The sequence below is a fragment of the Pelobates fuscus genome, chromosome 13 (assembly GCF_036172605.1).
Source record: "Pelobates fuscus isolate aPelFus1 chromosome 13, aPelFus1.pri, whole genome shotgun sequence".
NCBI classification, from domain to species: domain Eukaryota; kingdom Metazoa; phylum Chordata; class Amphibia; order Anura; family Pelobatidae; genus Pelobates; species Pelobates fuscus.
In genome coordinates, this window is record NC_086329.1 from 106188673 (window position 1) to 106201787 (window position 13115).

Sequence of the window (13115 nt, forward strand, 5' to 3'; positions counted from 1 at the left end):
TTGGGCGATAGTTAGAAACCAAATTAGTGTCACCACTTTTATGGATAAGCACTACTCTTGCAGTCTTCCAAAGTTTGGGTAAGTATCCAGACACCAAGGATTCATAAATTAGAGTTGCGACGGGTTTAGCAATTGCCGGCGCACTGAGCTTCAACAGCATTGCTGGGATTTGGTCAGGTCCGGACTGGTTTTTCATTTTTTGATTATTAAGATGTTTTTCAATGACACTAACAGGTACAGGTCTAAAAATGAACTTGTCTATATTGGGCGTTTGCAAATTTAGTGAGACCTGATCCACATTTGTAGTTTCAGGATGTGTGCCATTTATTAGCTTGGCAATCAGGGCAGTAGAGCATCCGACAAAATAATTGTTAAAGGCATTTGCTACATCTAAGGGAAGTTGCAGGGTTTGGTTATCCACTTTGACAGTGGAGGATTGGGAGTGGATTGGGGGAGTTTGCAGTTTATTTATGACTTTCCAAAAGTTTCTAGGGTTTGAGATGTTATTGTTCAGATTTTCATAGAAATATTGGGCCTTGGCCAATTTTGTTTGTTTTGTGCATATATTTCACCATTGTCTATATGCACAGTGATCATTCATAGAGCCAGTACGCTTAAACTTTGACCACAAAGAATCCCGAAACTGGTACATTTGGATGAGGTCAGCAGTGATCTAGTTCATATGTGCTCCTTTTACCCTCACCTTACGCAGCGGGGCATGCAGAATCCAAATTTGTAGGAGTTCAGACTGAAAGAATTCAACAGCACAGTCTAGATCTGGGATAATGTTTAATCTGTGCCATGGGAGGTTCTTGATGTCCTTTAGAAAGGATTCAAGATTGAATTTTTTGAAGGACCTAGTTATTTTAACCTTGGGTGAGGATTTAATAGCCTTTATTTTGCGCACACAGTACACTAAACAGTGATCACTGAAAGTGTTTGGGAGAACACTGGCCTCCTGGATTCTATCAGGAGAAGTGGAGAGAATCCAATCTAGCAGGGTATGGTTAAGGCTTTTAATGTTTATGCGAGTTGGGGAGGAGATTAATTGTGTTAGCTGCAAAGTCTTAAAAAGTGTGCAAGAACTATTATTTTTAGGATTCAGACAATCAATATTAAAATCTCCAAAGACCAACAGTTCACTTTTAGGGTTTTGAGCAATGGTTTCACTAAGGAGATGGGCTATGTCAGAAAGGGAATGCACAAGGGAGCTAGGTGGGCAGTAGATTCCTGCAACAATGATTGATTTACTGCACGGGATCTCAATTGTGCCAGAAAGGAAATCAAAGGTGGCAGGAGGACTAAGGTTTTGTAAAGGGGTAAACTTTATGGAATTGTCAACATAAATAACAATGCCTCCTCCTCTCTTTGTTCTGTCATTTCTAAAACATGAATACCCCTGTATTGCAATGGCGGTGTCTGGTATTTTAGTTGTTAACCAAGATTCTGAGAGCACAATGATTTTTGGTATGTAATGGGAACACCAGGCTTGCAGTGCATCCAGTTTAGGGAGTAAACTACGGATGTTGCAGTGCACAAAAGCGAGGCCTTTTTTAGTGGGGAGATTAGGACTAGAATTAGCTGGGGGACCAGGGTTAGACTCCACATCATTTGCTAGTGCAAGTAACATAAGTAATAGGAATTTGGACATCATTTTTGTTTGGCCATATAGTGAATGGGATACTTTATAATTTTGTGAGGTGGGGGTAGGAGGGCTATTTTTTAGAACTCTCCACCAGCACTCAGCAGATAAGTTACAGGAACAAAGCATGCCATGGTGTATGATAATTTGTGTTCCAGTTTGAGGTGTGTGCTTATGCTGGTAGTGGAGTGAACAAAATTGAATTGAAAAAAGGATTATTAAGAATATCAGTATGGTTATATTTGGATTCATGTTAGTGGTGTGTAGTTGAAAATGAAACTGAAACTGAAATTGTGAAAAACAAAAATTAAACAAAAAGTATATAGTATTGGTGTGTGAGATATCTATTTGTAGGGAGAGAGGGTATGTGTTCTATAGAGTTAAGAGATTGGAAGGGTGTGCTGATCAGTGTTTGCACCTGTCAATTTCAAGAGGTTGAAAGTTGTGTGGGAGACTATCTATAAATGTAGAATTAAGCATGGGGTGGGTGGGCAACCATTGATTACCCATGAGACCTTGCCTATTTGCATTCCGATAGAAGCTTTGCAGAAGGATGACATTACTTTCCAGATAATTGCTTCCCCTTCTTGTCCCATCGCATTAGGTTTTCCTTGGCTCATCAAGCATATCCCTCATTTTGACTGGACTTGAGGGGAAATACTGGAATGGGGTAGAGACTGTCAGGAAAGATGCATGTTACCCAACTCTAAAAAAGTGGGCATCGTTGCTTTACCCGCTGCTATGTCTCCAACTCCCGAAATTCCCATACAGTATTGGGAGGTTAGTGAGCATTTAGTAAAAGCCAGACTAATGCTCTTCCTCCACACAGATCTTATGATTGTTCCATTGATCTGTTGCCTGGGGCTATGCCTCCTAAAGGAGCCCTATATGCCCTATCCCCACAAGAAAGTAAAATCATGGATGAGTACATTAAGGAATCTTTAGGTAAAGGCCATATACGTAAATCATCCTCGCCTGCTGGTGCAGGGTTCTTTTTTGTAGCTAAGAAAGATGGAGAATTACGACCTTGCATAGACTACAGGGCATTAAACAAGATTACTATCAAAAATGCCTATCCCATTCCCCTTATATCCAAATTGTTTGATAGACTCCAGGGTGCCAAGATCTTCACTAAGCTTGACCTTAGGAGTGCGTACAATTTGGTGAGAATTAGGGAGGATCATGAATGGAAGACGGCGTTTAACACTAGGAGTGGGCAATACAAATATCTTGTTATGCTCTTCGGGTTATGTAATGCTCCAGCCGTATTTCAAAACTTCATTAATGATGTACTCAGAGACTATATTTACTCTTTTGTGCTTGTATACCTGGATGATATCCTTATTTATTCCCCCGGCATCAAAACTCATCATGATCATGTCAAACAAGTTTTACAAACTTTGCTTAAAAATAGTCTTTATTGTAAACTTGAGAAATGCGTATTTGATCAACATGTTGGTTTCAGATTTTGGGGTATAACATTTCTGCCTCTGGTTTCTCGCAAACTAGAGGCTGTTCTACAATGGCCATTACCCAGTGGGTTAAAAGTCATACAGAGGTTTATTGGTTTCTCTAACTATTACAGGAGATTCATCAAAGGTTTCTCTTTGGTAATAGCCCCCATCACCAATATAACACGTAAGGGGGCTAATTGTACTATATGGTCTAAAGAATCTAAAGAGGCTTTTGAGCTTCTTAAACAAATGTTCGCATCTGCTGACATATTAAGACATCCTGACACTAGTAAATCTTTCCTACTTGAGGTTGATGCCTCCGAGACAGGGGTCAGAGCTGTTCTTTCTCAGAGAGAGAGTCAGGATGCCCCTTTGCATCCTTGTGGTTACATCTCAAGAAAGTTGTCTCCTGCCTAGCATAACTGTGACATTGGTAAAAGAAAACTGTTACCCATCATACTAGCGCTTAAGGAATGGCAACATCATTTGGAGGGTTCCAAGGATCCCATTCTGATTATTACTGATCACAAGAACCTGGCATATATTGGGGATGCCAAGTGACTGTCTTCTAGACAAGCTAGATGGTCATTATTTTTTGTCTCGCTTTAACTTCATTATCACCTACAGACCCGGTTCTAAGAACGTTAAAGCTGACGCCTTGTCTAGGCAATTTAACGTTGAATCGGATCTAGAACAAGAGACATCCCATATTATTTCTCCCGAGTGTATTATTGCATCCACTGTCCTTTCTTTATCGTCCCTTTTGCTCCATGCTATCATGGAGGCTCAGGCCCAGGCACCTTGCAACAAACCTCAAGATAAATTGTTTATTCCATTGTCTGACAGGAAAGAGGTGCTGAAGGTATTCCATGACAATGTGACCGCTGGGCATCCGGGTGTTAATAAAACTGCATCCGCCATTTCCAGGTCATTTTGGTGGGAGTCACTCAGGAGGGATATTAAAGATTATTTAGAAGCTTGCTCTGTCTGTGCAGTTTCGAAGGTTCCTCATAAACTTCCGTGTGGACTGTTACAGCCACGTCCTATACCCAGTATCCCATGGTCTCATTTACGATGGATTCCATTGTTGAACTGCCTAGTTCCAATGGGTATACTACCATCCGCATGGTAGTTGACCGTTTTTCCAAGATGGCACACCTTACTCCACTTAAAAAATTGCCATAGTCTCAGGACCTGGTGCACAGATTTATACGCGATATTGTCAGGCTACATGGTATTCGTCAAAATATTGTGTCTGACAGGGGTTCCCAATTTGTGTAACAGTTCTGGAGTGCATTCAATAAACAGTTGGGCATTGAATTGTCATTTTCCTCTGCTTACCATCCCCAAACTAATGGTACGGCTGAAAGAGCTAACCAATCACTTGAGCTGTATTTATGTTGCTTCGTCAATAGTACACAGTCTAACTGGGCTGAATTATTGGCCTTGGCTAAATTTGCAAGGAATAACGCTACCCATGACTCATCTGGGCATAGTCATTTTTTTGTCAATATGGGTCGTCATCCTGCTGCTCTCCCTGCTGTGTTTTCTGATATGGCTATCCCTACTCTGGATGATGACCTTACCTCCATTTGTGATACCTGGACTAAGGTTCACTCTGCTCTTGAAACTGCGGCTGCTCGCTTTAAGTTTCATGCGGATAAATGGCGGAGTGCCAATCCAATTTACCAGGTGGGTGATCGGGTTTGGTTATCCTCACGCAACATGAATTCCCAGCATGAAGTTTGCTCCGAGGTTCCTTGGTCCTTTTTGTGTGGTTTGGAGAATCAACCCTGTTTCTTATTCTCTGGCCCTTCCAGCATCCTTACGTATACCTAATACTTTTTATGTGTCCTTGCTCAAACCACTTGTTTGCAATCGGTACACAAGTCCAATTGTTCCCCCTCCTCCTTTGGTTGTTTCTGGACAGGATGCGTACGAAGTCTCCTCCATCATTGATTCCAGGTTTTCTCATGGTTCCTTACAGTATTTGGTTGGTTGAAGGGGGTATGGGCCTGCTGACCGTTCTCGGGTTTTGGCTTCTGATATCCATGCTAGCCGTAAAATTCTTTTTCATGCCAAGTTTCCTCTCAAACCTGGTTCTGCCTGCCCGGTGGGCGTTCTTCAGGTGGGGGTAATGTCACGTATTCATCCGCACATAAAAATGTGGTTAATGGCATTTACTGTCCTGGCAGGAAAAGTTGTGACAAGCAACATTACTGTCCTGGCAGGAAAAGTTGTGCCGGGCAGCAATTAAATCCACAGGAGGGTTTGTGTGGAGCAGCAATCATGCAAATGGAAACCTGGTAATTGCCTTTGGGGTAAAAGGCCGGTTACAGCCAATCAGACCCATAGGAGGGGTATTTAGGCCGAGTTCTCCTCTTGCTCATTGCCCTGTCATGGTTTTATGCCTATGGTTATCTGTTTTGACTTTCCTGATATCTGGTATCTTTGACTTTTGGCTTTCCCTCATCTTTGTGTCTGATTCTGTATCCCTGACCTTGGCAAGTATTTTGACTATTGTTGGAGACATTACATTCGGCCATTCTAAGGTCCAGTTATACGTTATCCTTAGTCCTAGGTGTGACACAGTACTGCGTGCTGAATCATCTTGTAATTCTGACACTCTGAATCCTAGCACACAAACAGGCACACACACAGACACACTGTATCCCCAGCACTAACAATGCACCAACGGCACACACACAGACACACAATGCACAGCTAGCACACAGACATACAAACTATGCATCCCCAGCACACACACAGACACACACTACACCCCTAGCACACATACATATGCACACTATACCATACATTCCCAGCACACACACAGACACACACTGCACCCCAAGCATACAAACTATAAATCCCCAGCACACACACACAGACATACACAGTGCATCCCCAGCACACACACAAACAAACTGCATCCCCAGCACACGCAGACACACACTGCACCCCAGCACACAGAGACACACACTGAACCCCAGCACAAATACACACATTAAATCCCCAGTATACAGTGAACTGTATCCCCAGCACACACAATGCACTCCCAGCACACACACAGACACACACTGCACCTCTAGCACACAGACATAGTTACATAGTTACATAGGCTGAAAAGAGACTGGTGTCCATCAAGTTTAGCCTTCCTCACATATGTTTTCGCTGTTGATCCGAAGGAAGGCAAAAAAAAAAAAAAACAGTTTGAAGTACTTCCAATTTTGCAACAAACAAGGACAAACATTCCCTCCTGACCCCAGAATGGCAGTCAGATTAATCCTTGGATCAAGCAGCATTTACCCTACATGGAAAAAATTATATCCTTGAATAATCTGTTTTTGCAAGTATGCATCTAGTAGCTGAACATCTGTATGAACTCTGATAAAACCACTTCTTCAGGCAGAGAATTCCACATCCTGATTGTTCTTATTGTAAAAAAAAAAAACCTTTCCTTTGCCTTAGACTAAATCTTTTTTCTTCCAGTCTTACACACTATACATGCCCAGCACACACACAGGAACACACTGCACCCACGAGCATACAAACTATACATCCCTAGCACACACACTGACAAACACTGGTTCTCCAGCACACACAGACAGACACACACTGCACCCAAAACACACACACACCACAGCCCAGCACACACACACACACACACTGCACCCCCAGCACACACACACTGCATCCCCAGTACACAGACATACACTGCATATCCAGTACACAGACATACATTACATCCCCAGCACATGCACAGACACACAAAACATCCCCAGCTCGCTCACAGATACACACTTCATCCTCGGCACATGCAGAGACACACTACATCCCCTACACAAGACACTGTATTCACTACACATACGGTATAACACAGTGGATGTGGGTGTGTTGTGCTGTGTGTGGCTTTGTTGGACGTGGTTTGGGAGGAGGGTCAGCATTTTACGTTTGGACCCAGGCAGCACAATGTCTTGGGCCGGCCCTGAAGGGTAGAAATACGCAATCTTGGCACAATAGATTGTTCGAAATTACTTTTCCCTTGATGCTTAGCTCACAATTATTCTACATTTCCCATGGTGCTTATCTACAGATGATGATACATTTGCCGTGATGGTAGTTGAGTTCCATGGGAATACAGTCGGGGTACCAAGTGGTTGCTTAGGATAGAAACCAGTGATCCAGGGTGGGTGAAAATCTGATGACTAAGAATATGTTATTTATCAGAGATATCTCTATTTTGTTTTAATCAATGTTCTCCCCATTCTATTTTACAGCCAGCTCTGATCTCACCTCTTGTCTGTGATTCCTGAAGTCTCCGTCCCTCACTCTATTCTGGCCCTGCGGACAGATTTCTGATGTCTCTCGATCTCTCAATATGAGAAAATCAAATCATTAATTTTGATGAATTTAATTAGCAGAAGATCTGAGTTTATCATCTGGACTTTGGCAGATATTAGGACCGTTCTCGCAGACTATTTTAAGATATATCACCATTAACAATGTGATGATCTCATTGCTATGTATTAAAAGAGCTGAGATTGGTGTAGCCATCGTAGTTTCCTTCGATCTGTGCCTTCAAAATGAGAGCGTGACTTCTTGCCATGACCCAACTGACACTCAGCATGTCTTCAAATCAACCCATCTCCATCACTCACACTCGATTTTATGTCCCTTTGGACCAGCAGTAAAAGTAAGAGGTGTCTGGGGATCAAGACCTGTGAGAGAACAGGAGTCTGTGCGAAAAAGCAACTTTTATTAAACTATCTCTCTCTCACGGGTTATTCTCTCTCTCTAACTAAAACTGAGCTCAGTACATGTTTAATTTGTGCATCCCATGGATGGTCCTAGTTATTAGCCCCTGATATTTCTCAACTATTCAAGCTGTTCACAGCTACCTGAGCTTGAAAACGTTACACCCACATTGCATTTTTGCTCTGGAACTGAACTTTGTGGGAACATAATGTAGCCGAGTGCCAGGAAACTCAATGTAACCAGGGAGCTCCTCTTGAGTTCTGCATCTTCTGACAAATTTCAATACAATTACCAGTGTATGTATCATGATCCAGGTACTGGTGGGACCTTCTTGAATTCAGTGGATGAGCGCGTTACAGATGGGCAAGACTTAAGAAAGAGATAATTGTTGTCTTAAAGAAGAATAATCACTTCTCTGTATTTTTAGTTTACTTCTTCCCTAATTATAATCCCACATTTCAATACACTTATTATTGTACTTGTCAAAGAGCAGGGACTGATGGGATCTAAAAGGCAAATTAAGCTGATGAACGGGTTACAGACGACCAGAATTAATAGAGAGCAGATTAATGTGTTAAGGATGTTCTTTCCACAAAAAAAAAAAAAAGAAAAACATCCAAAGAAAAATTGGAATGTGTTTCAAAGAGCTTTGCCTTATTCTCACTCATTATAAAAAAAAATGTTTAAAAAAATTTAAAGCACAACTTTGGTACATGCATTTTTTTCACATTCCGTTCAGTGGCGTGCACACAATCCATGGGGCCCCGGTGCGAAACTGGTCCATGAGCCTTCACCATGACAGACAAGCACACATACATACAGACACATACAGACACACACACACACACACACACACACAGACATACAGACACAGACACATACACAGACAGACACACACACACACACACAAAGACACATACACAGGGGTGTAGTTACCCAGAGGCAAACAAGGCATTTGCCTTGGGCGGCACTTTCTGGGGGGGCGGAGTATACAGTGGTTATGGTGCTTGGAGTTTTCCTTTAATTCTCTGTATCAATAATCACACTATTTATTTATACTGTCCCGTCGCTGGTGCCTGATAATGGGGGAGTTTATATGTCATTAACATTACATATCTGACTATGGACAGGATTGACATAGATAACGTAAACACCAACACTCTGGGTGCTGAATTGGTTTGTGTAAAGCAGGACTCCCAGCATTAGAACTAGAAGTAAATTGCAGAAAATGGACAATGTTCCACCCCAGGGAGAGAAAAAAGACAGGTTGATTGCTTTCCATATTACCATAAAACAGAGAGTGAATGCACCGGGGTATTCAGTGTGATAGATAGTGAAATGGTCAAAATGATATAAGTAATCCTTAAAACAGACGTCTTTTATATTTCATGATAATAAAATAATACACTAAATATATCCACTCTTACATATATCTAATCTAAAGAGCGGAGTATCCCGCATCGTGTGATCAGTTTCTGTTACATATCTCAGTGGTTGAAATGTTTAACAAACTAACCCTCGCCTTTCAAAGCTTTGAAGTCAGGTAAACAGGATAATTTGTATTTAGTCATTTTATATTGCTAGTTTGGATACAGTGACACAAACCTCACAGTCCAAGTACAACTACAATACAAGTAATACAAATCATAATAAATTGATATGTCAATATAAAAGTACAGAAATAAATAAAATGGATTTGGTTTTAGTAAGTATAAGAATTTAATGTATCAGAAAACAAACTAATAAATGAAAGAAATCTTTATCTGCAGTGCTATAGAACCATTCTCATAAAAAGGACAAAAACAGACAAGAAAAGGGAGAAGTAGAGAAAACAAAGCGGCTCCCACCCTTTTATAAGAGACCCTCTCAACATGAACAGGCCGAAACATTTTGTACAGGTTCACAATAGAATAGCACGTAGAGGAGGTAGTGGTTATCAGCAATGGCACAACTGTGCGTCAATGACATCATAAAGTGGGTGTGGCTTCATTATGTCATAAAATGGGCGGGGTTGTATCATATAGTGTCAGAAGCGCTGACAAAGGTGTCTGAGGGAGTGAAACTGATGTGGCGCCTACTTTGCGAGGTAGAGGCACCAGGTGAGTGGCGTAGTATAAGAGAACATTTTTAAGAGAATCTCATGGATACACTGAAGACCAAATTTAGTTTTTATTGGATAGAATACAAATTATTTTAAATAACGATTATTTTTGGCGTGAGAGAGACTTTCCTCTTCAATGTCAGTGTACCGCTATGGGGACGAGCTTAATGTGCGCCAAGATACACCAATTTATTCATGAATTACAGTTTGTACATTGCGGACATGGCTTTAGCTCTGACCTGGTTCAATTAATCATATTGATTTTAAAAAAACAAAAAAAATATCTGGAAAGGAAATAGAAATGACCTTGGTGTTACAAACTGCCATTTGTAACTGGCCCTTTAAATGACAAATTGCCCTACTTCCCTGGATTGTGGAGAAGCCTATTTGCCAGCCTCCTTCCTCACGACTATGGCCCCTGGTAGATTGTGCCCCGGAAAACTTATGGACTTTTATTGGGTGTGTATGTCCCTTTAAGAACCGTCTGGGGACATATTGTGACTTTGCTGAACAATGCCCCTTTAAGACTATGTCCCCAGACCTGTAAAATAACTTACATAGAAACATAGAAACATAGAATGTGACGGCAGATAAGAACCATTCGGCCCATCTAGTCTGCCCAGTTTTCTAAATACTTTCATTAGTCCCTGGCCTTATCTTATAGTTAGGATAGCCTTATGCCTATCCCACGCATGCTTAAACTCCTTTACTGTGTTAACCTCTACCACTTCAGCTGGAAGGCTATTCCATGAGTCCACTACCCTCTCAGTAAAGTAATACTTCCTGATATTATTTTTAAACCTTTGTCCCTCTAATTTAAGACTATGTCCTCTTGTTGTGGTAGTTTTTCTTCTTTTAAATATAGTCTCCTCCTTTACTGTGTTGATTCCCTTTATGCAGTGGCGTACACACAACCCATGGGGCCCCGGTGCGAAAACTGATCCGTGGGCCCCCCCGCGCGCGCGCTTACGCTGCGCGGGCAGGGGCCGCAACACATGGCAGCGGGCACCGGGTCGCAGGGCTGCGACCTGTGTGACCGCGGTATGTACGCCAGTGCATGCATAAACACATACACTTTAAGGACCACTACAGACACCCAGATCACATCAGCTCAATGAAGTGGTCTGGGTGCCAGGTCTCTAGTTTTAACCCTGCAGCTGAAAACATAGCCGTTTCAGAGAAACGGCTATGTTTCACTGAGGGTTAATCCAGCCTCAAGTGGCTGTCTCATTGACAGCCGCTAGAGGATTTTCTGCGATTCTCACTGTGAAAATCACAGTGAGAAGACGCTGAACGTCCATAGGAAAGCATTGAATAATGCTTTCCTATGGGCGGTTTGAATGCGCGCGTGGCTCTTGCCACGCATGCGTATTCGGAGCTGAGAGGCGGAGAGATTCCCAGCGCCAAGGGAGTCCGGCGCTGGAGAAAGGTAAGTGCTTAAGACACACACACACAGAATCTCATGAACAGACGCACACATTTACTGACAGACACACACTCAGTGACAGACATACATACACACTCACTAACAGATGCACACAAACATACTCAGTAACAGACACACACACTAACACACACACTCTAACACACACACACACTCACACACACACACTCTAAGACTAACACACACACACGCTAACACACACTCACACACACTAACATACACTCACACTCACACACTAACATACACTCACACACACTGACACACTCACTAACACACACTCACACTCTAACACACACTCACACACTAACATACACTCACACACTAACATACACTCACAAACACACTAACATACACTCACACACACTAACATACACATACACTCACAAACACACACTAACATACACTCACAAACACACACTAACATACACTCACACTCTAACACACACTCACTAACACTAACACTCACAAACATTTTTTTTTAAATCCCCCCAGCCTCCTTACCTGTGGGAGAGCTGAGGGGATTGCCTGGGGTCCAGTGGTGCTGCTGGGCTCCTGGGGGGCCGGTCACCCGGTGGGCAGGCAGGCTGGCGGGCGCGCGAGGGAGCACTGTCTCCTGAGTGCTTCCTCTTCAGCTCCCTCGCGCGCCGCGTACTGATGCCGGAGCCGGAAGATGACGTCATCTTCCGGCTCCGGTATCAGTGCGGTGCGCGAGGGAGCTGAAGAGGAAGCACCCAGGAGACAGTGCTCCCTCGCGCGCCCGCAGTACCGGCCAGCCGGATGACAGCAGGGCCAGCCTCGGGGGGCCCGGAGGTGGCCGGCTCCTGGGGCCCCCAGGAGAAGAGGCTGGCCCAGTGACATACATACCGGGTCGCAGGGCGGCCGGGCCCCCTGGTGGGCCGGGCCCGGTCGCAGCCGCGACCCCTGCGACCCCGGTATGTACGCCACTGCCTTTATGTATTTAAATGTTTCTATCATATCCCCCCTGTCTCGTCTTTCCTCCAAGCTATACATGTTAAGATCCTTTAACCTTTCCTGGTAAGTTTTATCCTGCAATCCATGAACCAGTTTAGTAGCCCTTCTTTGAACTCTCTCTAAGGTATCAATATCCTTCTGAAGATAGGGTCTCCAGTACTGTGTACAGTACTCCAAGTGAGGTCTCACCAGTGTTCTGTACAATGGCATGAGCTTTCTCCCAGTTGGTTCAGTAAATGGGGCTTACTGAACCAAGTACCACACAGGCGGACCACCCAGAAGTGGAAGTGTGCAGGCAATTTACCTCCCAGGCTGAGAGCCTGCTGTAGGTAAATTGCCGACCGCTGGGTGGCCGCAGTTCGTGAAAACCAACACGTGGCGGCGGCCATCTTTGTTAATTCGAACGAGGTCAGCGGTATGTGTAGCCAAATTCATGGAACTAAAATCGGCTACACATTTCCGCGAACACCGCTGACCCTTACCTTCTCCTACACTGAACTTTCAGCTGCAGAGACTAAGTCCCGTTCAGCAATTCGAACACATGTTCGAATGGGACTTAGTCATTTTTCTGCATAAAATTGACCGGCCGCACAGCCCAAATCTATGGAACTGTTTTGGGCAGGAAAATGTGCTTGCGGTCGGTCATAAAGGACTTCCATCTAACTTTTTATCCACTGGGCGGATTTGTCTGATTTTTGAGAGTGTTTATGAAGATTGGATGTATGGTTTTAAAGTTATAGTACA